Source organism: Pristis pectinata, chromosome 34 (assembly GCF_009764475.1).
Source record: "Pristis pectinata isolate sPriPec2 chromosome 34, sPriPec2.1.pri, whole genome shotgun sequence".
NCBI classification, from domain to species: Eukaryota; Metazoa; Chordata; class Chondrichthyes; order Rhinopristiformes; family Pristidae; genus Pristis; species Pristis pectinata.
In genome coordinates, this window is record NC_067438.1 from 1927359 (window position 1) to 1953710 (window position 26352).

Here is a 26352-nt window from a genome sequence, read left to right on the forward strand (position 1 = left end):
GCTGGGGAGTAGGTACAGAAGAGATGTCAGGGGTTAGTTTTTTACTCAGAGAGTGGTGAGTGCATGGAATGGGCTGCCGGCAACGGTGGTGGGGGCGGATACAATAGGGTCTTTTAAGAGACTTCTGAATAGGTACATGGAGCTGAGAAAAATAGAGGGCTATGGGTAAGCCTAGTAATTTCTAAGGCAGGGACATGTTCAGCACAACTTTGTGGGCCGAAAAGCCTGTATGTGCTGTTGATTTTCTATGTTAAATCAGCAACAGATTTATGATGTCTGATACAGTACCACCAATACTGGCTCCTGTTCTACATATTGTCAATAGTCATTCTTCAACAGTAATCTCAGTGCCAAATCTCATGGAAATTATATGGGCAATTAAATTATTGCAAATGGAAGCTGATATTAATGTAGGAAAGACACTTTCCAAGACTTACGTTAATGCCAGTTTCCTGTGAATGTGACTGGTGTAATGACAATGAAATACCAGTGAAAGGAGAAAGCTGGAGAGGTGTCCAAAACCATGGCTACGGAGGGTGGAGGGTGATTAGAGTGCAGTAAGGTCATTCCTGAAAATGGGACCTGGGTGGGTGTAGACACAGCAAAACACTGTTGGTTCAAAGGGAAAGGTAATGTACAAGATGACACATTTTTACAGCTCACAACACTGACACTGATCCTAAAAGTGTGATGGCAAACTCAGAGTAAGCCTATCAACCAGGTCGTACGTACAAGATCAAACAGCACATCCCATCCCTGGGGAATCCTGCAATACCTGCATGACCTGGGAAGAGAAATTTCCCTGTCAGAACCATGACGGAGCTGATTTCATTTCTCCCAAAGTTGTCTGATGATCAGATCCATCACAGGGACTCTGCTCTAATTCAGGGGAACAGTGTTCATTTAATGTGCAGGACTGGTGAGTGACAGGAGGAGCTCAGGAATCAAACAATACAACAGGGAAGGGAGACAGTAGATACACCAGCATCTCTGCAGCTCAGGCAGAAGGGGGAGGAGACTCGGGAGATGATGCCCCACAGTTATTCTCCACAAATTAAGCACAAGCCTCACATATCTAATGTCTATTCCAGTTTGGGAAGCCCCCACACTGAGGACTCTCTGACATTAGCACTGCTCTTCTCTTACCTCTCTCTGCAGGAGCTGGAAACCGAGGAAAAACAGAGAGAGAAAGTAACCCACAGCAGGGCCTCTGGACCAAGGACTCTTGAGCAGAAACTGTCCGTTCAGTGACCCCCGTCACCCAGGCTTATCAACCTAGTGGGAGGGAGGTGAGGAGTCAGACTGAGTGCCCAACAACACAGTGAAGGCAGAGGGAGGAGGAGGAGGAATTTCTGGTAGCTCCCAGGAAGTATCAGCCATTGGCAGAGAAGTGTCCAGGCAATGATTTGAGTAACTCAGACATGAGAGGAAGAACTCTGGCCGAGCAAGGAGTGTGACTGAGCTGTGAGGGTGGTTTGTGACACAGGAGGAAATGGTTGTACAGAGAGAGCTCCTGACCCTCTCCCAAACCATGCAACACATGGGAGGAGGTGCAGATTCACCAGTGATCTGACTCTTCGCTGACAGACCAGAGCCTGGTGATCACTGAGCCTGATGGGCAACATTGGACTCGTCCATCTGGGGCATCACAGTGACGAGGACTGTTGGAATGTCCCGAGTGACTGTGTGGGACATCGGTCGGTATCAGAATGGGCCAGGTTGTCCATCTGTGATATCGGTTCACTGTTTCTCTCTCCTAAAGCACAGCTCGACCTGCTGGCCACGTCCTGCAGTTCACAACTTTAACCTTCCTCTGTCCCAGATCTCACTCTCTAACTGCCCAAATGACACAGCTTTTATAAAGATAATTTTAGCACTATTTATTTATTATGTATGTAATTGATGGTAATTTTGTGTCCTTGCACTGCACTACTGCCGCAAAACAGCAAACTTCACGTCACCTAAGTCAGTGACAATAATTCTGTCTCTCATTCTGAAAGGACAACGTTCTCTCTCCCCAACAGCATTTATTCCCCCACTGACCAGATGGCCTGGTTTACAGCTCATCCCTTGTGGGAGGGAGGTGAGGAGTCACACTGAGTGTCCATCCCTCACCACTCTCCCTACAACGTAACACTCACCTGTTCTCTCCCCTTCCCTGTTCTGACAAAGGGTCTTCAAGCTGAAAGTTAAGTCTCGTTCCCTTCCCACAGGTGCTGCCTCAGCTGCTGAGTGTTTCCAACATTTGCTATATTTATTAAACAGAGCACATGTGTATCTCACAGTGATGCTCCCCTCCCTTCTTCAGTGATGACGCAGCACACGACCCAGAGCTCTGTCCTGATCTCTATCAGGCAGTGAATATGGAAATGCGAACACAGGACTGATGTGTCCTCAGACAGTTCACCAGCGGGGAGACTCTCTGTGTACAGATATGAAAAGCTGCCCTTGGGCACAAGACCAGAGGAGAATAGTGCTGGTGGGTCCTCCCCTGGTGAGTTAATGCCTTCAGCGGTGGTGAAGTTGGTCAGAACTTTCTCTTCAGTAGAATGTTTCCCAGGCTCCCACCTACCTGATATCTGAAGATGGGTCTCTAGTGTTTTCCTCAATGATCCGACTGTGGACGAAACACGAATACTTGTTCATGGAATCACTTGTGACATCGATGTGACTGTGGACTGTGATGAGGCCTCTGGAGCCCTCTGTGAATCGTGTGTCAGACAGTGCTGTTACATCTTGTCAGTCCCATCCATCCAACCGTATCTGTGGCTCGGGATACCACCCATCAGATCTACACACCACACGAACTCCGTGCTTGTTGTTTTCCTCTAGGTGAATCCAGGGCCGGAGTCCGAATCTGCAATTGGGATTTAATTAGTAAACACAAGGATGAAACGGCGGAACATGTGAGGAAAGGGCTCTCCGTGTGCCAGGTCTATGGGCAGCACAGGACACCTGGGCCGGATGACCGACAGACTCCTGCAGTGGACGGACCTGGAACAAATCATTGGTGGGTCCCAGGCACCGCCCCATTACCCACCGTCACCACTGCCATTCCGCTCCGGGCCAGGAGTTTTCCAGCCTGTGCCGAGGCTGCCATTTGCATTGTCAGCAAAAACCCATGGATTTTCCGGTAAATCCCTTGTGGTTCCACCTTCCAATCACAGAGCCTGCTGGCTGACATTTCCGATTTAAAACCTGCTGTGAACATTGTGCCTCAGACTCACCTTCAACTTGTAGCCTGAGCACCGCCTGCTCATGGAACGTGCTGGATTTGATGGAACACGTGTAGCTCCCTTCATCTGATACTCTTATCCTCTTCAGTTTAAGTGAGGCATTTCCACGGGGAAACTCTTCCTGAAAAAGTTCCGTCCTCCCTCGATGAGCCTCTGTCCTGCACATCAGGTCGATCCTGTCCCCCAGTGTATAAGTGTACAGGTGAAGCCGGGCTCGATGTAAACCCATCGAACCTCCAGATGGTCCAGTGATGTATCTGGTACTAGTTGGCACTCTAATACCCACATCTTCACCCACCGTGGCCGCGATGGGATAGCTTGGTACAATCACACGGAACTCCTCTGGTAAAATATAATGTTTTATACTTCAGAATTCTGTTGTAAGAAACTTTCACGCAGATGGTTGAAAGGAAACAAATGTGATTTCTCTTGTTAGAGTTTGGAGCTCTTCCAAATATCATTTATCATAGAAGTTATCACAGTCGTTGAGGAAAAGAGGCAGCACAAATGAAACCTGCTGTCATATCTTCTTGTGTTAGATCCTTTTTTTCCTCAGTAAATATGTTAGGGCTACAACAGGACACCCTGACTTCACTCTCCACCACACTGAGGAAACCCATCTGGTTCACCAATGTCCTTTGGGAAAGGAAATCTGCCACCCTCACCCTGTCTGTGGCTCCCTGTGGACCCACAGACACACAGCAATGTTGCACTTTGAACTGCCCTCAGACATGACCCACCAAACAACTACAGGGGCAAATGGGGATGGGAAATAACTACTGGAATTGCCAGTGATGCCCACATCCTGTGAATAAATGTTATTCAAGAGTGGAAATTACTTAACACCATTTCCTAGGCAATTTGCGGTTTGAGTGCAGTGTCAAACACTAAACAAGAACCTCTCTGGATTCACTTTGGTTCTTTTCATGGATTTTCAAACCCAATGAACACCTGATGTTTGTTTCATTTGAGCCTCACTTCAGCAGCTGAGCACACAATACGAGCTGACACTTCAGTGCGGTGCTGACCAGGTGCTGTACTGTTGGAGGTGGGGTCTTGTTCATGCTACTCTGAAGCCCAGACAATCCATCTCTTCTGGTGGATGTGAGAAAGCTATTTAATGAGGGAGAGTTCTCCCAGGTTCCCAGCCAACATTCATCCCTCAAAATAGTGGGAACAGATTCGTTGGTCATTTGTGTGACTATTACTGCGTACAAATGGCAGACACACTTGTGTACACAGTCAGATTAGTCTTCCGTGGAACAGAAAGAAGTTATTGTATTCATTAACAGGAAGCTAACACAGGATATTTGGGAAACTGAGTGATCCTGATCAGAACGCAGGACTCAGCGGGTTGAAAGTTTTGATATTTCGTACACAAATGGGGAATTAGGAGTCCAGGAAAGGCAGTGGGACCGTCCCCACACTTTATGTGATGGAGATGTGCTGGTGATGAGAAGAATGAAAACCACAAATGGTGGAAATGTGAAACAACAGTAATGCCGGAAGTAACAGCAAGTCGATCAGCGTCTGTGGAGAGAAAGTTCGGGTCTGATGTGTCCACTGCCTTCTGCAGTAACACACACCACATGGAGCTGTGCAGTGGAGGAGGCTGCTGAATGCCATGGAAACAGTGTCATGGTACACATGGACATTTCACAGAGAGAGCAGAGTGAGGGAGGCAGGAAGAGGAGAGGTGGGTTCATTAGGGAGAAAAGGACTGTATTTGGGCCCAGACCTGGGTGGATGAGGGGAAGTTCTCTTCAGGACAGCAGTTCATCATCGCACCTGATAAAACAGCAACCTCCAACAGAGCAGCATCCTCTCAGCCCTGGACTGGAGCAGCAGCCTAAATCTGTGTGCTCACAGCTCAGCAGGGCACTTGAACCCACAATCTCTGACCCAGGCAATCACCGGACCGTGTCTGTTCCTGCCAGTATAAACTCATCCTATGGATTAGGTCGAGTTGCACAGACTTCAGGACAGGTGTGGGTGATACTTGCACTGACGGTTCCATTGCCTCACCCATCATCACAGCGTGGACCAGCAGACACACAAAAACTGAAGTATCTTCCCTTCATCACAGGCAGAAATCATTCACTGTTTCACCTGGAAAGAAGAACGCCTTGTATTTTATGAAAGGAACATCGCCAAGATTATTAGCCCTTTCCAGGGATTCTATTGTCGTCATTTTAACTGGTACATCCGCTCATGATAAACCAGTGAACAACGTGAGCAAAATACAGCAGAGTGAAATCTCAACAACAACTGTCCCGCCGCATAGTCTCAGGGCTGACACTTTTTTACTGGAATTTATCCACACGCTTTGCATGTTCATTTTGTAAAATGTTCTAACCAAACGCCAAGGCAGTTTACAATTAGTTTCAGTAGCATCAGAACGTTAAGCAGCGAGCCCCTTTCCACAGCTCCTGCAGAGAAACACCGATGAGGAGGGAGCCAGGATTCCCGGGGACGGCGCTGTGAAATGACAGTTGTGCTAAGTCAAGGCACGGGGCACATTACAGTCGGATCGGAAATAAATCACATGACGGTATCCTGTTCTATTAAGTAAAAGTGCAGCCTGTAATCTCATATGAAATGAATATCGATGCCTTTCAGAAGTCGCAGAGGCCAAGAAAAAATAAATGCTTCCAGGCACCAGGAATTTCACAACAAAAGTCTGAATTGTGCTTCCCTCAGACAAATCGTGGATATACGTTTTCAACAGTCGGGACTCAAGCACTATATCTGCCGTATCCCAGGCTCACAGCTGCCGACCCGAGAAAGAGCCGGTAATCCCACTAAAGTTAAACCAGAAAATGCTGGAAACACTCAGCAGGTCAGGCAGCATTACTGTGGGGAGAGAAACTGTTCACGTTGAGGTCGAAGACCCTTCATCAGAACTTCCCAGCATTTTTCTGGTTTTATTTCAGAATTCCAACACCGGCAGTGTTTATTTGCAATAAATTTTCAGTTCCGTTCCTCCGACAAACTCTGTGCAGCCTGTCCCCACGTTCAGGGCCCGGGAATCCCCACCCGCCCAGTGACCGAGAGTTTCAGCGCAGGGAACAGGGAGTTTCCCTCCTTCCAAACGACCGCCCTCGCAGCCAATTCCCGCCGTCCCAGACTGAAAGTCGCCGCTGGGAAGAACAAACCCCACGACCCACCAGTTTTCCGAGGAGACACCGACTGCCGCCTCCCTGACCTGCAGGAGCTCCCGCTCTCCCCAGTCCCCTGAGCGGACAGACTCGCCGCTCCGGCTCCGGGAACGAAGCGAAGCCTCCGCCGGAGCCGCCCTCGGGGGCCGTGGGCCGGCCCGGGGCAGCGGGTTTCCCCTTCCACTGACTCCCGCTGGGAAATAGGAAAGTGACCGCTTGGTGCCAGCGGCTCCCGTGCGGTGAAATGTTCCTGAGCCCACTCACCTGATCAGCCCTGGAGCAGCCGCTTCCCCTCCGGCCGAGACCCTCCTCAAGCAGAACTCGGCTGCCCGCACTCTGTCCCCGCTCCCGTGGGGGGTTTGTAACCTGCGCCCAGCAACAACGTGGGATAAACGGCCTCAGAGAGACTTTCTTCAGTGTGGGGTGGGGGGGACACCCCACGGGAGGGGGAACGGCAGCGTCTTGGGGAGAGAAAAATAATTGTTTCCGCAAAATGGCTGCAATAAATGGGCGGGCCGGAGAGAGTGAAACCTGTGCAGGGATGGGCAGGACGGGCTGTATCCGCGATCACTGAGTTCCGGCCAGAATCTTGTTAAAACTTTTGACTGACATTCGCTCTGCTCAAGTTCAGAGGCGAAGCGAATCAGCCCCATCCCCCTGGTCCCTGTGGGCACCGAACCCGTCAGCGGGTGGGGAGACACGGAGACTGTTTATCCGGAGACACAGGAGACTGCTGATGCTGGAATCTGGAGCGAAACACAAACTGCCGGAGGAACTCAGCGGGTCGCGCAGCATCTTTGGGGGAAAGGAATCGTCGATGTTTCGGGGCGAGACCGTTGCATCAGAACTGGTTACATTATATAGCGCCTCACACAGCCCCAGATCGTCCCACAGTGGCTCCAGCAGGTGAAGTGCACGCGATGTTGGAAGGTAGGAAATAGGGCGATAAGGTTCTGCACAGCAAGATCCACAAACACCAATGCAATCGGGCGAATCAGATAATCTCTTCATTCGGCGGTTGAGGGTTAACTTGTGAACCTTGAAATCACCAGGCCAAGTCTGAGGCCTTCCTCACAGACACGGGTTACACTGGGGGGCTCGGCCCTTGTCCTTTCTCCGAGTGGAGGTCCACGTTCAGGAGGTCCTGTGGAAGAAGCCTGAGTGCAATAAATGGGTCAGTGTGAAAATGGTTAGCACGGACTCGGTGGCCGAAGGGACTGTTCCCTGCTGTATCTCCCTCTGACTCTGTGCAGCTGCTGCAGTGTATTCTGTGATGGGCCCAGATTTCAGCCTCGGTCAGCCAGTGTTGGAGGGAGCGGAGGTGTGGGGAGCGGCAGCGGATGGGAAATGCCTGGCTTGTCCTGGACGGCAGTGAGTTTAGGGAATGTTGTTGGAGCTGGAGATCTGTCGGTGGGGGACAGCTGTGGGCAGTCGGCAGGTGGGTCACTTGCCACAGGACACCCGGTCTCATGACCTGGTCCTGCTAGCCACAGTAAATTATGTGGTAGTCCCGTTGGGTTCTGATCACTGGTGACCCTCCGGTGTGTTGACGGTGGAGGACGGATGGTTGCTCAGCAAAGATTGACAGTCAGTTGTTGGCGATGCCCACTGCCTGGCCCTTGTGTGGCAGAAGTGTTACCTGCCAGTGCCCAGCCCCCGCCTCAATGTTGTCCCTGGTCCTGCTGTGTACACGGACTGAGTGTTCAGTGTCTAGGAGTCTGGGAGAGGGGAGGGAAGTAAAGGGGAGGGGTGGAAGGAAGTAAAGCAAGGCTACTCACCGGGCAGCGGAGAGACGTGATCACTGAGGCCGATCTCCCAGGACGGGGATCCGTTGAGTTTTCCAGCCGGAGGTTCAGTGCTGAGACTTCGCGGCCCTTTGTCCGTCCCTCAGCCCGTGAGTTGGACCCATTCCCTGCCGGAGAGCTGGATCTCGGTGGTGATCAGGGAGCGGGTCGAACGCCTCATCCAGCAGCTACAACCTGCTCCTTCGCCACAGCCGTGGGTGTGAGTCCAGCAGGAGGACACGGAGTTGGTGACACTGTCGGGGCACATGTTCAACCCCTGTGTCCAGATACAGTGGCATGCAAATGTTTGGGCATCCCTGGTCAAAATTTCTGTTACTGTGAATAGCTAAGTGAGTAAAAGATGACCTGATTTCCAAAAGGCATAAAGTTAAAGATGACACATTTCTTTAATATTTTAAGCAAGAATACTTTTTATTTCATTCTTTTACAGTTTCAAAATAACAATAAAAGGAAAAGGGCCTAAGCAAAAGTTTGGGCACCCTGCATGGTCAGTACTTAGTAACACCCCCTTTGGCAAGTATCACAGCTTGTAAACGCTTTCTGCAGCCAGCTAAGAGTCTTTCAATTCTTGTTTGGGGGATTTTCCCATTCTTCCTTGCAAAAGCTTCTAGTTCTGTGAGATTCTTGGGCCGTCTTGCATTCACTGCTCTCTTGAGGTCTATCCACAGATGTTCGATGATGTTTAGGTCGGGGGCTGTCAGCGGCCACTTCAGGAGGGGGACGAGCAAGCGCCGGGTCAAGGTCCGGCTGAGAGTCGATGAGAAGGGAGCCGGTGTCCACCCGCCTCCGTGTCCACAGTCGGAGAAATCCCGGTTACACGGTGTCTGCAGGATAGCCCAGGGTGTGCGGTAACCGGAGCTAACCTGGACACGGGGCGTCCCAGTGCAACGGCCTCATCAGTGAAAACTGCAGACAGGAAGGTCACCAGACCAGGGACCGCACGGAGACCGAGTGCTGGACCCTGTGTGGGGAACAGGCCTCCTGTACAGGGCCTGTCCCAGACGCCCTGCACTCACCACGGGCAACAAGAGGGAAGCTGGCAACAACCCCTGAGGAAGGGCAACACCTCCCCTCCCCCACCGACACCCCAGCACAGAACGAGCCCAGGCCCAGGAAGGGGACCCCACCTCAAGCTGCCAAGCCCAGCTGTCGACCCCCGGCCTCTTCCCCAGGAGACGGAGTCGGCGGAAGAGGAGGCCGCAGAGGAACAAGCAGGGAAATGGGAGGTGGGCAAGAGGAAGGCAGCGCAGAAAGTTCCTCCAAAAGCCAAGGGAGCTCCGACAACAGCGAGAGCAGCGGGGAAAGTGAGAGATGTCCCGCACGGATGTCAGCGGCCTCTCCCCGTCCGAGGATGAAGCCTCAGCGACAGGTCGACACCGCGGGCGGAGAAAGGTCAGAACGGAAGGGAGGGAAAGGAGGAAGAAAAGACCGAGCCAGGAACCGGCGGGGGGAGGAATCAGCCCAGTGCCCCTCAGCTCCGGGAGACCGGGAGCAGTGCGGCGCCCAACAGTCCCGGGACAGGGGGCCGGGAGACGTCCTGTACCCGACGCACCCCAGCACCGGGACCGAGAGACCAACACACACCAGAAGCAGGTGGAGGTGAGGACAATGAGGGAGAACCAGGCTGGTCTCCCGTCAGCAACACCGCCCGCTTCACCACAGGGGGAACCACCCCTGGGAGACCCGAGCCTGGAGCTCAGCCCAGAACCAGCGCTGCAGTTCACACCGGTTGGGCACACAGCGACCGACTGTGGTTATGTGACTTGGACCTTAAATCCACAAAACTGCGGGTGTAAACCTGACATCAGTCACCGTGTGCGGTGTGAGCAGCCCTGCGTCATGTGTTGCCACCTTGGGACACCGCACCAGGGTCAAGGCTGACGTCCTGTTCCTGCAGGAGCGGTGCTCACTGCGCCTCAGCGACTGTCGGCAGTGGTGGTGATGGGGGTCCCACGGGCCATCGATATGGTCGGGGGGCAACGACTGTCCCATCTCCGGCCTGGGTATCCTGCTGCGGGGAGGCAGCTTCACCTCACTGAACCCAAAGAGCAGATGTAACGGACGGAAACATCCCGCTCCGGTTAATCCACGTGTCCGCCCACCTTGTGGAGCGAGTGAGCGGCCGTCCTCCAGCGCCAATCCATGGGTCCGCCCCGCCCTCCCGGCACTGAAGACCTCTGGATGTATCAGTGTGTCTGCATCGGGGACGTGGGCCACGGTTGTCTCCAGGTCGGAGCAGAATTCTTCCCTGGCCTCATCCACACTCCGCGGTTGGGGGAAGTGCGTTGGTGACCGGAGTGTGTTGGTTCCATGTGAGAGTGAGGCCGGAGGTGATGGGACCTTCACTTATTGCACAGGGGAGTCCGTGAGACACCAGACCGGCACGTTCTTGGTGACACACTCAGCCCATGAAGACGTTGCCCCTCCCACTTGTCCTTCCAGAAGAAGGTGCCCCGGGCCGTGTTCAGGCGGTGGGTGAATCATTGACCGCTGTGCTGCTCAGTGTGGCGGGCGGGACAGTTTCACCACTTTGATCGGAGCTGCCCCATTGTTCCAGGACAGTCCCGTCCGTGAGTGCTTTCCCCTCCTGCAGCTCACAGACAAGTTCAAGTTATTGTCATGACACACAAACCCCGGGTATAAATGCCATGAATATTAGTTTTTTCCAGCAGCAACACCGGACATTGCAACCATGACAAACAAATTACATGAACTTAAATTAACATTTCATGATGTAACGTAGATGTATTGGATGTATCAGAGGCGGTGAACCAATGAAATTTTCTTCCCAAGAGGGCAGTGGAGGCTCGGTCACTGACTGCATTCGATGGACTTCTGGATACTGGGGGCGCGGCGGGATGTGGGGAAGGGCAGCAAGGTGAGGGTAGGAGATCAGCCCTGGTCTTGTCGACGGGACGTGCAGCCTCAAGGCTGAATGGCCTCCTTGTGTTATCATGTTCTTCTGTAATTGATGGAAATAAAGTGGTGCAAACAGTGGAAGTTTCAAACGGAGACAAATCAGCAGGTCGGACAGAATCCACCGAGAAAAAGCATTTCTGTCCCGTTTCACCAGAAGCGCGTGTAGGGCCGCCACCTGCTGGGTGATGTCGGCACTTGACGAACCCATTCCCCGCAGTTCCATTCCTCTGGTCCACCATTACCCCTTTCTCTCTTTCCAATTGGGATAAATTTCAGCGGATCACTGTGATCCGGCTGCCACTGTTCATCACTGACTGTCTGGGTGGGAATCGGTGGGAATGGTGATGAAATGTTCAAGTTCTGTCAGAGTGCAGGCAGCTTCACCAGTCATCAAACCAGTGGAGAAAGGGGTGAGGAGGGGCTGAACAGCACTGAAACAAGGACCGTTCCACATGTCCCACAAAGAGACAGGGATGGTCTGGGCACTGGTGAGTTCCCAGTGACTTGGAGAACGTGACTGGAGCTGAAGGAGAACTTGCTCAATGCAAGAACAAGTTCATCCAGGTGAAGGAACGTGGTGGTTCTGTTCAAGGAAGAAGTGACGGGCCTCAGACCACCATGGTGTGAGATGGAGTTACAGAGGGATGGGACGTCCATTGTGAGGATGAGTCAGTTGGAATCAGGGGACGTGAAGCTGTCGAGGTGGGGCAGGACATTAGAAGTGCCTCAGGAGTAAGTGGGAAGGGACAGAACAAGGGGAGAAAGAGTCGAGTTCGGAAGAAATGAGTTCAGTGGGGCAAGAGCAGGTTGAAGCGATCCGTCCTGTGTGTGGGTCTTGGGGAGAAGGTAGAAGTGGGCGGTGAAGGAGTGGGGGCCATGAGGCTGGAGGCTGTGGAGGGAAGAATTCCTGAGGGTGAGCTCAGTGACTGGGAACCAATGGCCTGATGTTCAGTGGTGAGGGGACGGTGTGGTGGGAGGTGTGGAGGTGTGAGAGCTGCTGTCCAGCTGCTGCGAGGTACAGGTCAGTTCACTGAACCTCAACAGCACCGCCCGTGTCAGCAGGTTTGATGAGGATTTCTGCTGAAGACCATCCTGGTTCAACTTGTTTCATTTTCCTTTTGTTTCCAACTGCCGGTTTCTGAAGTAATTGTTCCGTCGACAACTTGGTGTGCAGCCTGTCACAGACACTCCCTCTGTTCTCCCCACCCTCTCCCTCTCTGCAACTCAAAACACACTTGTCTTCTTCCTGTTCTCTTCTGATGAAGGGGTCTTGACCCAAAATGTTCTCCTCACTGATGCTGCCTGACCTGCCGAGTGTTTCAGCATTCTCTGTCTGCCTTTCCGAAGGGAATTTGCTCTGTTTCTATCTGTGATCAGTGGAATAGATGAAATTTAACATGTGAGGCCAGTTGTGTGATCATAATAAAAATGACATGAACTGACAGCATCCCAACCTGTGAATATATTGGAGTCACTATTATAGAACTGTGTAACATTGTATACCTTAGCCAATAATGTCGTGTGTCTCCAAACATAATCTGAATTTGAGCCTGTTGAATTAGGAGCAGCCACACAGGAGTATAGTGAGTGTTACAGCACCTGGAAGGCTGTTTGGTCCCTGGGTGAAGGTAAGGGAAGGGGTAAAAGGGCAGGTGTTGCGTCTCCTACAGTTACATGTGCAAGTGCAGTGTGAAGAGAAGTGGAAATGACAGAGTGAATTCACTCCTCCCCGACTTTCCTGGGAGGTCCGTTTTTTCAGCCTGTTCTTCTCCCACAGAACTCACTTCATCCCATCTCGATTCTTCCCTTTCTCCCCTCGTCCAGTCCCTTCCCAATTACATCCGTGACCAGCTCATTGTCACCATGGTGTCCAATCCCTCTGTCCCTCCACCCCACACTATGATGGTGTGAGGGCACTCCACTCCTTCCTTGAACAGAGGCCCAACATCCCTTCCTCCTCAACACTTTATTGTTTGGTTTAACTTGTGCTATTGAACAAATTCTCTTTTAACTCCATTCACTTTCTGGAAATCAAAGTTGTAGCAATGGGCACTCTGTGTCCCTTTGTGGGATCAATGGAACGGTCCTTGTCTCAGTCCTGCTTGGACTCCTCTCTCACCTCTTTCTAGGGTGCACAGACAACAGCAGTGATGCTGCTTCCTGCACTTGGGAATGTCAGGAAATTGGCTGCCACTTTCTACCCTGTTCTACCTTCACATGTTCCACCTCCGATCCTTCCCTTTCTCTGGGGGCAGCTGCCAGTTCCATGACCCACCCCTGAGAGGGGAATTCCATCACACACCAGAGAAAAGGCCCGCCATCTCTCCACACGAATAGCTGCCCTCCGCGGGGCTTCACCATGATGGAACCGGTGGGAAATGATGGATGGGCCCCAGAAAGTGGTGCGGGGTCTGAGATCGGATCAGGGCAAAGATTGTGTTGGAGACGGGGGCGCACTGGGCTCAGGATGGGACTGGTGATCCAGGGTGGGGTTGGTTCCACTGGTGGACTTGGGATCAGGTGGTGAGGGGAGTATTTGGTGAACATTGATTGCACGGGATTCCAGGGTGGGGGCAGGTGGGTGGTGTTGGATGGAGAGGTGACTGGCAGTGGGGTTGGAGGGGGGATGGTGGTGGAACAGAGCAGGGTGGCCCCGCCAAGGGGCAGACAATGAGGGCCTCAGACTCCTGGCAGCGGACCTGCCCGGGTGGGATGGTCACCAAGTTTCTGCGGGGCAGACAATGCCCTCAGTGTCACATTGTGAAAATAAATGCGTGTAAATCCAGCCATTTGGTGGGATATAATGTTCCCCTAAAATCCCCGCTGGAACCCCGGCACTGAACACTGAGGACAAGTTGTCTGATCCCGCTATGGTAGGAACTGTCGGTGGGTGTGCGCTGCATGTTTGAACATCCTGTGTTCCAGCAGAGCCCGCGAGGGGTGTGGGTCAATCATCCCGAGGCAGGTCTCCATCAGAGGGTGTGAAAAACAATTCGCTGGAGGAACTCAGGGGATTGAGCAGCATCTCTGGAGGGAAAGGAACTGTTGAGGTTTCAAGTCGAGGTCCTGCATCAGGTCCTGAGGTCTTTCTCCACCAGATGCTGCTCGACCTGCTGAGTTGCTCCAGCAGTTTGAGCATTGCTCCAGATTCCAGCATCTGCTGTCTCTTGTGTCTCCAGCAGAGGGTTGATGCCGACTTCGGAAGGATCTCTGGTTAGGCTGCATCTGGAGCATTGCATTCAGTTCTGGTCGCCCTATTATTGGAAGTGTGGAGGCTTTGGAGAGACTGCAGAAGAGGTTCACCAGGATGCTGCCTGGATTAGAGGGTGGGAGCTATAAGGAGAGGTTTGATAATCTTGGGTTGATTTCTCTGGAGCGGCAGAGGCTGAGGGGAGACTTGATAGAGGTTTGTAAGATTTTGAGAGGCAAAGAAAGAGTAGTCAGCCAGTGTCTTTATCCCAGGGTTGAAATCTCTAATACCAGAGGGCATGCACTTAAGGTGTTGGGGGTAAGTTCGAAGGAGATGTGCAGGGTAGTTTATTAGACAGAGTGGAGTGTGCCTGGAGTGCGCTGCCTGGGGTGCTGGTGGAGGCAGATATGAAGAAGTGTTCAGGAGATTCTTAGATTGACACATGAACGTGCAGGGAGTGGAAGGATATGGACATCGTGTCGGCAGAAGGAATTAGTGCAGTTGGGCGTTAATTACTAATTAAATTTGTTCGGCACAACATTGTGGGCCGAAGGGCCTGTTCCTGTGCTGTACTGTTCTGTGTCTGTGGGACCCAGTCTGCTGCAGGAGTCTGAGGGACCCCTTGTCTGCCCCTTTACGTGGCCACCCTGCTCCCTTCTACCTCCTCCCCCCCTCCAACCCACTGCCAGTCACCTCTCGAAGCAAAAACACCCACCTGTCCCCACCATGAATTGCGTATGGTCAATGATCACAGAAATACTCCCCTCACCACCTGATGCTGATCCCGTCCACCAGTGGAACCAACCCCACCCTGGATCACTGGTCCCATCCTGAGCCCAGTGCGCCCCCCACCCAACACAATCTTTGCCCTGATCCTATCTCAGACCCCGCACCTTTTCTGGGTCCCAACCATTATCTCCCACCGGTTCCGTCATGGTGAAGCCCCATGGAGGGCAGCTATTTGTGTGGAGTGATGGCGGGGCCTTTTGCTGGTGTGTGATGGAATTTCCCTCTCAGGGGGTTGGTGTTGTGAGTGAAGGGAACAGATTCGAGGATCTTGAAAGTAAAGGACTCTGAACATGGTTGGGCAAGGAAGATTTTATTTACAAAGACAAATGTGGGGAAAAGGTAATGGGGCAACACACACACCTGCACACACATGCACACACACCCCACGCACACATGTGCGCACACACACACCCCGCACACACACTTATGATAGTGACCGTGGGGAAAAGCAACAAGGGTGAGTTACACATACGCACACACAACTAACTGGGTACAAACAATCAAGGAAAGCGATACACTGCCCGCCACCCCTTGACTCAGTGCAGGCATGGCTCTACGCTACCAGGGATATTGACTAATTGCTCCAGCACCACGGTTCGTCGGCCTGGAGTGAAGCAGACACTCCTATCTCTACCAAATGGTACACAGCTTACCACAGGCATCCCTCAGAGACAAAAGAGAGAACCAAGCACATGCGGCACTCTTTATAGTGCTGGAGAGCTGGGGGTCCAGCCAGGTAGTTCAAGCAGGCCAATGGTCTGAGGCCAAGTAGAAAGTGACCAATGATCAGGTGTGCACTGTTTGGGTGGGGTGGAGCCAAACCTTGATTGACAGTGGTGTGTCTTCCAACTAGTAGGGGCAGTGATGACATCCGACCAGTAGGGACAGTGTGGTCACGTGACAGCCACAGTTCTCCACAATACAATTGGCCATAGACTGGCAGCTGCCCCAGAATTTCGCCACCTTACTGTGCCTGCAAGTGTGTTTCTCCAATGTTATACTAATTTTCATTGGCCTGACCAGTGCTTGAGATCTGGAAGAAATGATGGTCAGTTGTTGCCCATTGTGGGTCTGGGGCTGTTTCCCCAGAGTCTTTGCTGATGAAGTCTGTGTCCCCAGAGGTGGTGGGATGAGATTGGGCTGTACTGGGCCACCACAGCCTTTCAGCGGCTCGAATCTCCAGATGTGTTGTGCATAATGGAGGAGGGATTGTGAGAAATGGGTTGGGGGTTGCCACTTGTAAACGTCCAGTTATTCTGCTGCAGCTTGTTCTCTCCGAGAAAGCAGGGGAAGGAAGTGTAATCAGGATCGCTGTGGGAGGCTGTGGGCTTGAGTGGATATTGGTCGTTAACCTGTCTCCTGAGCTGGTGGTGTCAAGACAGGGAAGAGTCAGAGGTGGACCATGTGAAGTGAGCGCAGGGTGGAAACTGCAGCAAAGTTACTGACATTCTCAAGTTTATGCAATGAGGCAAAGTCTGAAGAAACGGGGTAATGAGTGGTGATGTCTTGGACCACAGACAAATTAGCAGGGAGGAGGAATTAGAGGCCTTAAAGTACATTCAAATGGATCAGGGATCATTATGGAATTGAAGTCCCCAGGGCCTGACCTGCTGCATTTCGACCTTGTGGGAAGGAAGAGAACAAATTGCGGAGGTCCTGCAGAGATATTTACTTCATCTTGGCCACAGGTGAGGTTCTGGACTGGAGGTCCTGTGTCTAGTGGTGTGCCACAGGGGTCGTGTTGGGACCTTCGTTGTCTGTAATTTATATAAACGATTTGGGTGTGAGTGTACGAGGCATGGTTATTACGTTTGTGGACCATACTGTGGTGTTGTGGACAGTGTAGAAGGTTATGGGGGGATCGATCAGCTGGGTATGTGAGCTGAGGATTGTCGAATGGCTTTCCATCCAGAGAAATGTGAGGTATTGTATTTTGGGAGATCAAACCAGGGTAGGACTTGTACAGTGAATGGTGGGGTCCTGGGGAGTGTAATGCAACAGAGGGACCTAGGATGCAAGTACACAGTTTGCTGAAAACTGCATCACAGGTAGGTAGGTTGGTGAAGGTTTGGCACGCTGGCCTTCGTCAGATGGGGCACTGAGTGTAAGAGTTGGGAAGTTGTGTTGCGGTTACATAAACTGTTGGTGAAGCCTCACCTGGAGTACTGGGTAAATTTAGGTCACCCTGTTACAGGAGAGATTTGATCAAACTAAGAATGCAGAAAATTCACCAGGATGTTATCTGGATTTGAGGGCTGAGGTACAAGGAGAGGTTCCGTAGACTACGGCTTTATTCCCTGGAAAGTATGAGATTGAGAGGTGGCCTGATAGAGGTAGCTAAGATCATGAGGGGCAGAGACAGGGTGAAAGCACATTCGTCTTTTTCCCAGGGAGGGGGTGCTAAAAACAAGAGGGCACAGTTTTAAGATTAGAGACAAGAGATTTAAAAGGATATCAGGGGCAGTTCTTCACACAAAGGGGGGTGCGTATTTGGAAGGAGCTGCAAGAAACAGTGGTTGAGGAAATGGTAACATTAAAAGCCATCTAGATAAGTACATGGACAGCAGAGGTTTAGAGTGCTGTGGGCCAAATAAGGGCAGATGGGACTTAGCTCACTGGGCAGCACAGTCGGCATGGACGAGTTGGGCTGAAAGGCCTGTTTCCTGCTGTAAGACTCTGTAACTCAATGAGTGTGGGATGAATACTGTTGTCAATGTACCCTAAAAGAGGTGAGAGAGGGAGTCCGAGTGAACTGAGACAAGGACTGTTCCATGTATCCCTCAAAGGGATACACAGTTCCATCGCTACAACTTTGATTTACAGAAAGTGAATGGAGTTAAAAGGGAATTTGTTCAATAGCACAAGTTAAACAAACAATGAAGTGTTGAGGAGGAAGGGATGTGGTTGGGCCTCTGTTCAAGGGAGAAGTGGAGTGCCCTCACACCATCATAGTGTGGGGTGGAGGGACAGAGGGATTGGACACCATGGTGACAATGAGCTGGTCACGGATGTAATTGGGAAGACTGGACGAGGGAGGGAAGAATCGAGATGGGATGAAGTAAGTTCTGTGGGAGAAAAACAGGCTGAAAAACGGACCTTTTTTTAACCAAATAAACTGTATTCGTCATAAAAAACAAACCATATACAACAGTAAAACAGTGCAAGCCTTTACATTCGTGTACGGATCAATCATTAGTGTTACCTTTTTATATAAAGAACACAGCACTGATGCCACTCGTGTGGCTCCTGGGGTGCTACCCCAATCCCGTATTTACAATATTTAGGGGCTTCCTTGCCTGTCCCCGCCCCTCCCTTTCCAGCGGCAGAAGAACCCTAAACTGTCGGCCTTCCCACGAGCCCTTGTGCTGGCTGCACCCAGCTTCAGTGCGTCCCTCAGCACATACTCCTGCAGCCTGGAATGTGCCAGCCGGCAGCATTCCCCTATGCACATCTCGCTGTGCTGGAAGCCAACAGGTTTCAGGCAGACCAAAGGGCGTCTTTCACGAGTTGATGACCTTCCAGCAGAAGTTGATGTCCGTCTCTGTGTGTGTCCCCGGGAACAGCCCGTAGATCAGAGAATCCTCTGTTACGCAGCTGCTGGGGATGAACCATGACAAGGAGCCCTGCATCTTTCGCCACACCCTCCTCACACCCACAGCCTGCAAAGAGGTGGGCACCGTCTCGTCCCCATCGCAGTCCTCCCAGGGACAGCGTGCACTGGGAGTGAGGCTCCAACTATGCAGGAAGGATCTGACTGGGAGGGCCCCTTTCGCCACCAGCCAAGCGAGATCTTGGTGCTTGTTGGTGAATTCTGGCGATGAGGCATTCTGCCAGATGGTCTGGACAGTCTGCTCAGGGAACCACCACAGTATCCATTGAGTTCTTCTCCTGCAGTGTCTGCAGGATGTTCCGTGCTGACCACTGCCTGATGGACTTGTGGTCAAAGGTGTTGGTCTGGAAGAACTTTTTTTATGAAGGACAGGCAGTGCGGCAGCGTCCAGCTGAAATCTGTCCTAGCAGGAAAGTCTAGGGGGAGTTAATTCACTCTGTCATTTCAATCTTAACCCTCCCCAACAGCAGGAGCAACACTCCCCATGGCTCCCAATTCTGCCCCCGTGCAGCCTGTCCAACCTGTAATGATCCCATCTCCCCCACAATGTTCCTGTAGACGGAGAAACACAGCGGAAACAGGACCTTTGGCCCATCGAGTCCCTGCCGACCATCAACTACACATTTACACTAATCAACATAATCCCAGTTTTAATTTTATTTTAATGTCACAAGAATGTGAATCCCGCCCCTTTACCACCATTCCCTGGTCATTTAGTCATCCGATAAATCCTCCAAATTCCTGACCAGCACACGGCAGTGGTGCTCACCCTGAGATTATTACCTTTGAGGTAATTTTGTTTTATCCCTGCTCCCTATAATCATCTAGTGGGGCCTCGTCCCTTTATTTAACCAATACTGTATGGAGGATGTTTCCACATCTTCCACTTCCTTGAAAATACCAAATACCCAACTTCAACCTGCCCTCCAATTCGTGGACCATTTCCGATCCCTCTCTCCCTTCTCTTGTTCTCTCTGTCTCCATCTCAGGAGACAACCTATCCACTGACATTGACTCCAAACGCACTGACTCCTGCAGCAACCTAGGGTATAACTCCCACCTCGTCACTGTAAGGATGCCATCTCCTTCTCTCAGTTCCTCCGCCCCTGCTGTATCTGTCCTCGAGATGAGGCCTTCCACTCCAGGACATCCGAGATGTCCTCCTTTTTCAGGAAATGGGGTTTTCCTCCACTGCTATTGATGGAGCCCCCACCCACACCTCCTCTATTTCCCACACCTGCTCTTGCCACACCTCCCCCCCCCCCCCATCCCACCCCGACGGAACAGGGAGAGAGTTCCCCTGGTCCTTCCCTTTCACCCCACCAGCATCCAGCACATCATTCTTCACAACTTCCCCTCCCCACCCCTTTCTGCTCACCTGGATCCACCTATCACCTGCCAGCTCTTGCTCCACCCCTTCCCCTCACCTCTCTGTACCGGCTACCTCCCCTCCAACTCTCAGTCAAAATGAAGGGTCTTGACATGAAACGTCGACTGTACATTTCCCTCCATAGCTGCTGCCTGACCCGCTGAGTTCCTCCAGCGTCTTGTGTGTTGCTGCAGATTCCAGCACCTGAAGTCTCCTGCGTCTTCGCCAAATGTTGTGTTATCTGCAAATGTACTAATCAGCCCACCTTCATCCACATTATTGATCTATATGTCACAAACAACAGAGGTCCCAGCACTGATCCCTGCGGAACACCACTGGTCATAGTGCCATAGAGTCATACAGCAGGGAAACAGGCCCTTCGGCCCAACTCGTCCATACCAACCAGAGAAACACCAATTTATCCCAATTCTCTGCCTGCTATTGGTTAACCAATCCTCTATCCAATACCCCCAACTCCATGCATCCTTATCTTATGTTTAAGTCTTTTATGCAGCACCTTATCGAACGCTTCTGGAAATCCAAATGTACAACGTTCCCCTCTGTCCACTGCGCTCATTATATCCTCAAAGAACTCCAGTAAATTTGTCAAACAGGACCTGCCCTTCCTGAATCCATGCTGTGCCTGCCTGATGGAACCACTTCTATCCAGATATCTTGCAATTTCTTCCTTAATGAAAATTTCAAGCATTTTCCCAACTACAGACCTTAAGCTAACTGGCCTATAGTTACCTGCCTTTTGCCTACTCCTTTTTTAGAAACAGTGGCATGACATTCACTGTCTTCCAATCTGCCGGGACCTGCCCAGAGTCCAGAGAATTTTTGTAAATTATCACAAACATCTGCTGTAACTTCCACCATTTCTTTCAGTATCCTGGGATGCATCCCATCAGGACCAGGGACTTGTCTACCTTTAGGCCCACTAGTTTGCTCATCACTACCTCTTTAGTGACAGCGATTGTATCGAGGTCCTCACCTCCCATCGCGTCCATAACATCTCTCTTTGGCATGTGAGACATGTCCTCCACTGTGAAGACCAACACAAAATAGTCCGGACTGGGAAACGGAGAGAGAGAAACGGGAGCAAACGAGGGAGGGGAGACCAGGAGACTCCATTCACTTTTTATTTCACACTTCCCACATTTATATTTACACCGGTTTTATTTCTGGGCTCATTTTGGGTTTTACAATGCGGAATTTGGGGATTAAATGGGACCCGTTCAGCACCAACCTGTTGTCCACGGGGTTTCTGGCCCACAGCCCCTGAACCCCGCTCCTGACGTCGGTCCCGGGATCCGTCCGGTTTACAGATCCGGAGCGGAAACGGAGCAGATTCTCAGCCACTTGTTGAAATCCCAAATCCGGAAGAAAGGATAAGTTTCTCCGTGAATTTATTCCCAGTGAAGGTGTGGAGATGGGACACGGTGTCCATGTTGTAAAATGAAACTGTCCCGGACCCGTAACTGAGATAAACTCCCACCCTCCCGGGGATGGGACCGGCAGGGAGACGGGATCGAGGGGAGGTGTTCACATAAAACCCGTCACCAGCCCGCTCGATGCTCCAGAATCCGTTCTTGCGGGATGATTTCGACCCCTCTCTTCCTCTCCACAGACTCTGCGGCGACTCCCAGCCTCCATCACTGATTCCCCGCCACCGCCACCTCCCAGTAATGTCTCCCCGATGTGAATCCCTCCGATCCCAGCGCACAGGGCCAGACTGTGAACCTCTTCCCGGTGTCGGGGAGATCCCTCTGGGTCCAGGTCCATCTCACCCCCTTCCGATCCTCAGACACCTCGAGCCACGGATGCGCCGTTTCCACATCCAGGGTGACGGAGACTGGGGGGAGAAGCAGAGAATTAGAGAGTCCCGGGGGTCGGGGGGAGACTCGGGCAGCGCGGCCCCGGCACCGGGGGAGAGGCCGCTCGGCCTCAGGGTCACAAACCTTGCCCGGGTTTCACCTCACTACATCGGATGGACAACAGGGACCTTTCCCGGGGTTTCTCCGAGGGCAGTGGAGCTCGCAGGGGTGGGGGCAGAGCAGTCGGCGGCGTTCAGGGGTAGAGGGCGATGTGGGGTTGAGGAGGGGAGTGAGGGGGGAGTGAGGGTGGATGGGAATCAATGGTGGGGTTGAGGAGTGTCCAGAAACACGGGGAGAAGGAGAACGATTGAGGGGAGGGAGCAGGAGGATGGAGGCGGGGGGGGGGGGGGCTGCAGGCCAGATTGTGGGTGAAGGGAGAGTTTGAGGGGCGAGGAGGAGATGGGAAGAGGGTTCGGGAGGGAGTGAGAGAGGTGATGGAGGCATGATGGTAGAGAGAGGGGTTATGGGCTTGGGAAGGGGGGTGGGGAGGAGTTGGAGAGGTGAGGGCAGGGTGAGGGGGAATGGGAGAGCTGGAGGAGGGATTAGATATGGGGAGGGCAGGGATGAGGGAGAGATCGAGTGGTGACGGGAAAGTGGGAGGATTGAGGGATGAGGGGAGAGCAGTGGGAGGAGGAGGGAGGGGATGGAGAATCAAGGGTGGGGAGAGCAGAAGGAGGTGGGGAGAGAGGGGTTGGGGAGAGCAGGGGGCGAGGGGGAGATCGATGGGGGAGCGGGCGAGTTGAAGTGAGGATGAGGAAAATCGGGGATGAGAGGAAATAAGGGAGGTGTGGTGTTCAAGGGGTGGGGCAGATTGAGGGCTGAGGGGGAATCGAGTGATGATGGAGCCTGAGGGATGGGGAGATTGAGGGTTGGGGGTGAGGAGAGGGTGAGGACAGATGAGGGGATGTGTAAAAGATAGCTGGGAATGCAAGGGTTAACGACTGGCAATGTGAGAGTTAATGGTATGCTTCTCATAGTCGGCTATTCTTCCCATGGTATGAAATTACCTCAGCCATGGGGTGACTATAGTTATGGCTGGATTTAAGGCCAGGTGTGGGTGAGAAAGAAATAAGTTTCCTTACACATATCTTGTTTTGCTAACGCTTGCTGTAAGCAATTGCCGTAGTAAGTGCAACTTCCCACCAAGCTTTCCCACGAAGTGAGTGAGTTCAGTACAGAGCTCGAGTGACACTGTTTACTCTTTCTCTGTATTCCTCACTCCCACTAGCATTAAACTAATAAAGCATTAATCATAAGTTCTTTGGTTCTGCTGTTGTCTGATTTACTACAGAGCACGGGTCGACTTTCACAGATGGGGTGGAGTGGTGAAGGGGTGAGGAGTAGTGTGAGGGGAGCAGAGAAGGAGGGATGAGGGGAGAGCAGAAATATCAGGAGGGAGTGAGGGGTGTCAGAGAGATTGGAGGGGAACGGGAGGAACGGGGAGATCGGGGATGAGGGCGTTGGGATGAGGGGAGTGCAGGAATGAAGAACAGTGAGAGGAAACGGAGGGTGAGGATGGTACTGAGGGTGAGTGGGGAGGGGGTGACTGAGGGATGGCGGAGATTGATGAGTGAGTGAACGAGGAGGGGATAAGCTGGGAGGGGCAAATCGAGGGGGGAGCGATGAGGAACACGGGAGGGGCTGGTGAATGGGAGGGGACTGGGGAGTGAGGGGTGGGAGTGAATTCAAACAGTGAGGGAGGGCGGTGATAAGGGGGGGAGAGCAGGGTGTGAGCGGGAGACTGGGGAGGGGGAACGGAGGGAGGGTGCAAGTGGAGGTTTGAAGGGTGAGGGGAGTGGGTGGTGAGGGAGTGGGGGGTGTGAGGAGGGGAGAGATCGAGGGGAAAATCATGAGTGAATCGGGATGTGTGAGGGGAGAGCAGGGTGGGGGGGAGGGATGAGGGGCAGAGCAGAGGGAGATGGAGGGGTGAGGGGTGAGACTGAGGGAAGGGTCTGGGTTGGTGGGTGAACGATGACGAGGGAAGGGGGAGAGGATGATCAGTGGTCGGGGGGAAGGACGATCAGTGGTCGGGGGGAGACGGTGGTGGGGGGGGTGTATTGGGTCTACAGTGAAAGCAGAGATGGAGGGAGGACGGGCGGGGCAGGGAGATCGAGGGGTGGGAGGGACCACGGGATGAAAGGGTTGATTGATGGGGGAAGGGTGAGGATGGGGAGGGAACTCGGGAAATGGGATGGGACAGGAGATCGGAGGGGGAGATCGAGGAGCAGGAGGGGTGAAGGGGAGGGGAGAGGGTCGGGAGGGAAGATCGAGTGAGGAGGGGGGAGAGCTGAGTGAGGAGGAGGCCGAGTGGTGAGGGGGAAAGCAGAGGGGAGTGGGATATCCAGGAGTGAGGGGATATCGAGGGAAGGGAGGGGTGGAGGGTGGGTGGGAAACAGGCTGAAGGGAGGGATGGTGGGGACGGTGAAGGGAGGGGGAGATTGAGGGATGAGGGGGAGAGCAGGTGGTTCTGAGGGATGAGGGGGCTGAAGGATGGGGAGCAGGGTGTGGGGGAGATCAGCGGGTGAGGGGAGTGATGGGGAGGGGTGACGGAGGGGGAGCAGGGTGGGGGGAGATCGATGGGATGCAGGAACAGCAAGGGTGAGGGGGAGATTCTGGGTGAGGGGGAGAGCAGAGCAAAGAGGAGGAATGAGGGGTGAGGAGGGAGGTCGGTGAGGGGGCGGCAGAGGGAGGGAGAGACTGAAGGTTGGGAGATGAGGAGGAGAATGGGGAGGGGTGATCGAGGGGTGAAGGAGGGAGCAGGTCGAGGGAAGAGTGAGGGGGATTTGAGGGACGAGGGGAGATCAGGAGGGACAAAGGGGAGAGGAGGGGTTTGGGGGGAAATTGAGGGACTACAGTGGGATTGAGTGGGATTTTGAGAGGTTGGGGAAGAAGGGATGGGGCAAGATTTAGGGATGGGGTGAACAGGGAGGGAGATCAAGGGGGGTGGGAGGGGTGAGCAGTGTGGTGTGTGGAGGAGGGGAGAGCAGGGAGAGGGGGTACAGTAGGGATGGTCATCGAGGGGGTAGGGTGAACAAGACTGCAGGGGGTGTGGGGAGAACATGTTGGGGGGAGATCGAGGGATGAGGGTGTGAGTGAGGTGGGAGGGGGAGATCGAGGGTTCAGGGCCTGAGTAAAGGGGAGACTGAGGGATGAGGATGTGAGGGAGTGAGAAGAGATCGGGGATGAGGGAGAGATCAGGAAGGAGGCAAGAGTAAGGGGGTGAGGTGGGGAGCCAAGGGAGTTTGAGAGATGAGGGGTGAGATTGGGGCTGAGGGATGAGGAGGGAAGTGGGGACGGGGGTGAGTGATGGGGAGTGAGAGCCAAGAGAGAGAACGAGGAGTGGGGGTAAGATTTGAGGGATAAGGGTGAGATTGAGGGATGAGGGGAGATTGAGGGGTGAGGGGTGGTGCAGGACCCGAGTGAGATATTTCAGACTGGGAGGGATAACGTCGGGAGAGGGGGAAAGCCAAGAGCAGGAGTGTTCAAGTGATAGGAGGCTTGAGGGGGGGCTGGGAACAGAGTGAGGGTGATTGAGGAGGTGGAGGGAGCGCAAGGTGGAGGAAATGGGGGTTGGAGGGTGTGGGAGGGTGGGGGTAGTGGGAGGTGCAGGAGGTGGGTGAAGGGGAAGCAAAGGATGATGGGATAGCATAGGGGTGCAGATCGAGTGGTTGGAGTGGTCGGGGGTGAGGGGGAGACCAGTGGGTGAGGGGGAGAGCAGAGGGAGAGAGATCGATAAATGAGGTGTGCGGAGAGAGAACGGGGAAAGGGTGTGGTCGATGGCGGGGGTCGAGGAGAGATGGCGGAACAGGGGGTGAAGAGTGACAGGTGGGTGAGAGATCGAGGGGCAAGAACATAATGCCACAGGAATAGGAACAGGAGGAGGCCATTCAGCCCATCGAGCCTGCTACAATATTCAATAAGCTCATGGCTGACCCAACCTCCCTTGTCCACTTTCCAGCCCCCAACTCCCTGATTTCCTTAAAGATTAAAAAACAGTCAATTGTGAAATTATTCAAAGAATCAGCCCCCCAGAGTTTTCTGGGGCAAGGAATTCAAAAAACCCAAAATCCTTAGCAAGACAAAAAATCCCTCCACATCTCACAGTAAGTGGGTGAGCACCTCTGGTCTGGGACCCTCCCACCAGGGGAAACATCTCCAGCCTTTACCCTGTCAACCTTCCTGAGCACCCCCCATGTTCCGATAAGATCCCCTCCATCCCTGTAAACTCCAGTCAGTACAGACCCAACCTGTTCAACCTTTCCTTGTCAGACAATCCCTCCACACCCGGGATCATCCCAGTGAACCTTCTCTGAACCAGCCTCAGTGTCAGGCATGGCCTCACCAAGGAGGTGGGAGAGGTGATGGGATGGTGCTGTGGGGGCGACCGTACTGCAGTAAC

The 26352-nt window shown here is 52.9% G+C and overlaps 1 protein-coding gene and 1 pseudogene across 3 annotated transcripts in view; both read right to left on the reverse strand.

The window, feature by feature from the left end:
- The window catches only part of LOC127586071 (butyrophilin subfamily 1 member A1-like), a 119789-nt gene that overhangs the window by 45859 nt on the left and 47578 nt on the right, over positions 1-26352 (reverse strand). Inside the window, exon 1 of one of the 3 annotated variants that reach the window (XM_052043869.1) lies at positions 6761-6871. The exons of the other annotated variants lie outside the window; for them this stretch is intronic. The gene's annotated coding sequence lies outside the window, so the exon portion shown is untranslated. Of the gene's footprint in view, positions 1-6760; positions 6872-26352 lie in introns of those variants that run through there. 3 annotated transcript variants of the gene reach the window in all.
- LOC127585803 (uncharacterized) overlaps positions 1-26352 on the reverse strand; it is an 87933-nt pseudogene that overhangs the window by 14127 nt on the left and 47454 nt on the right.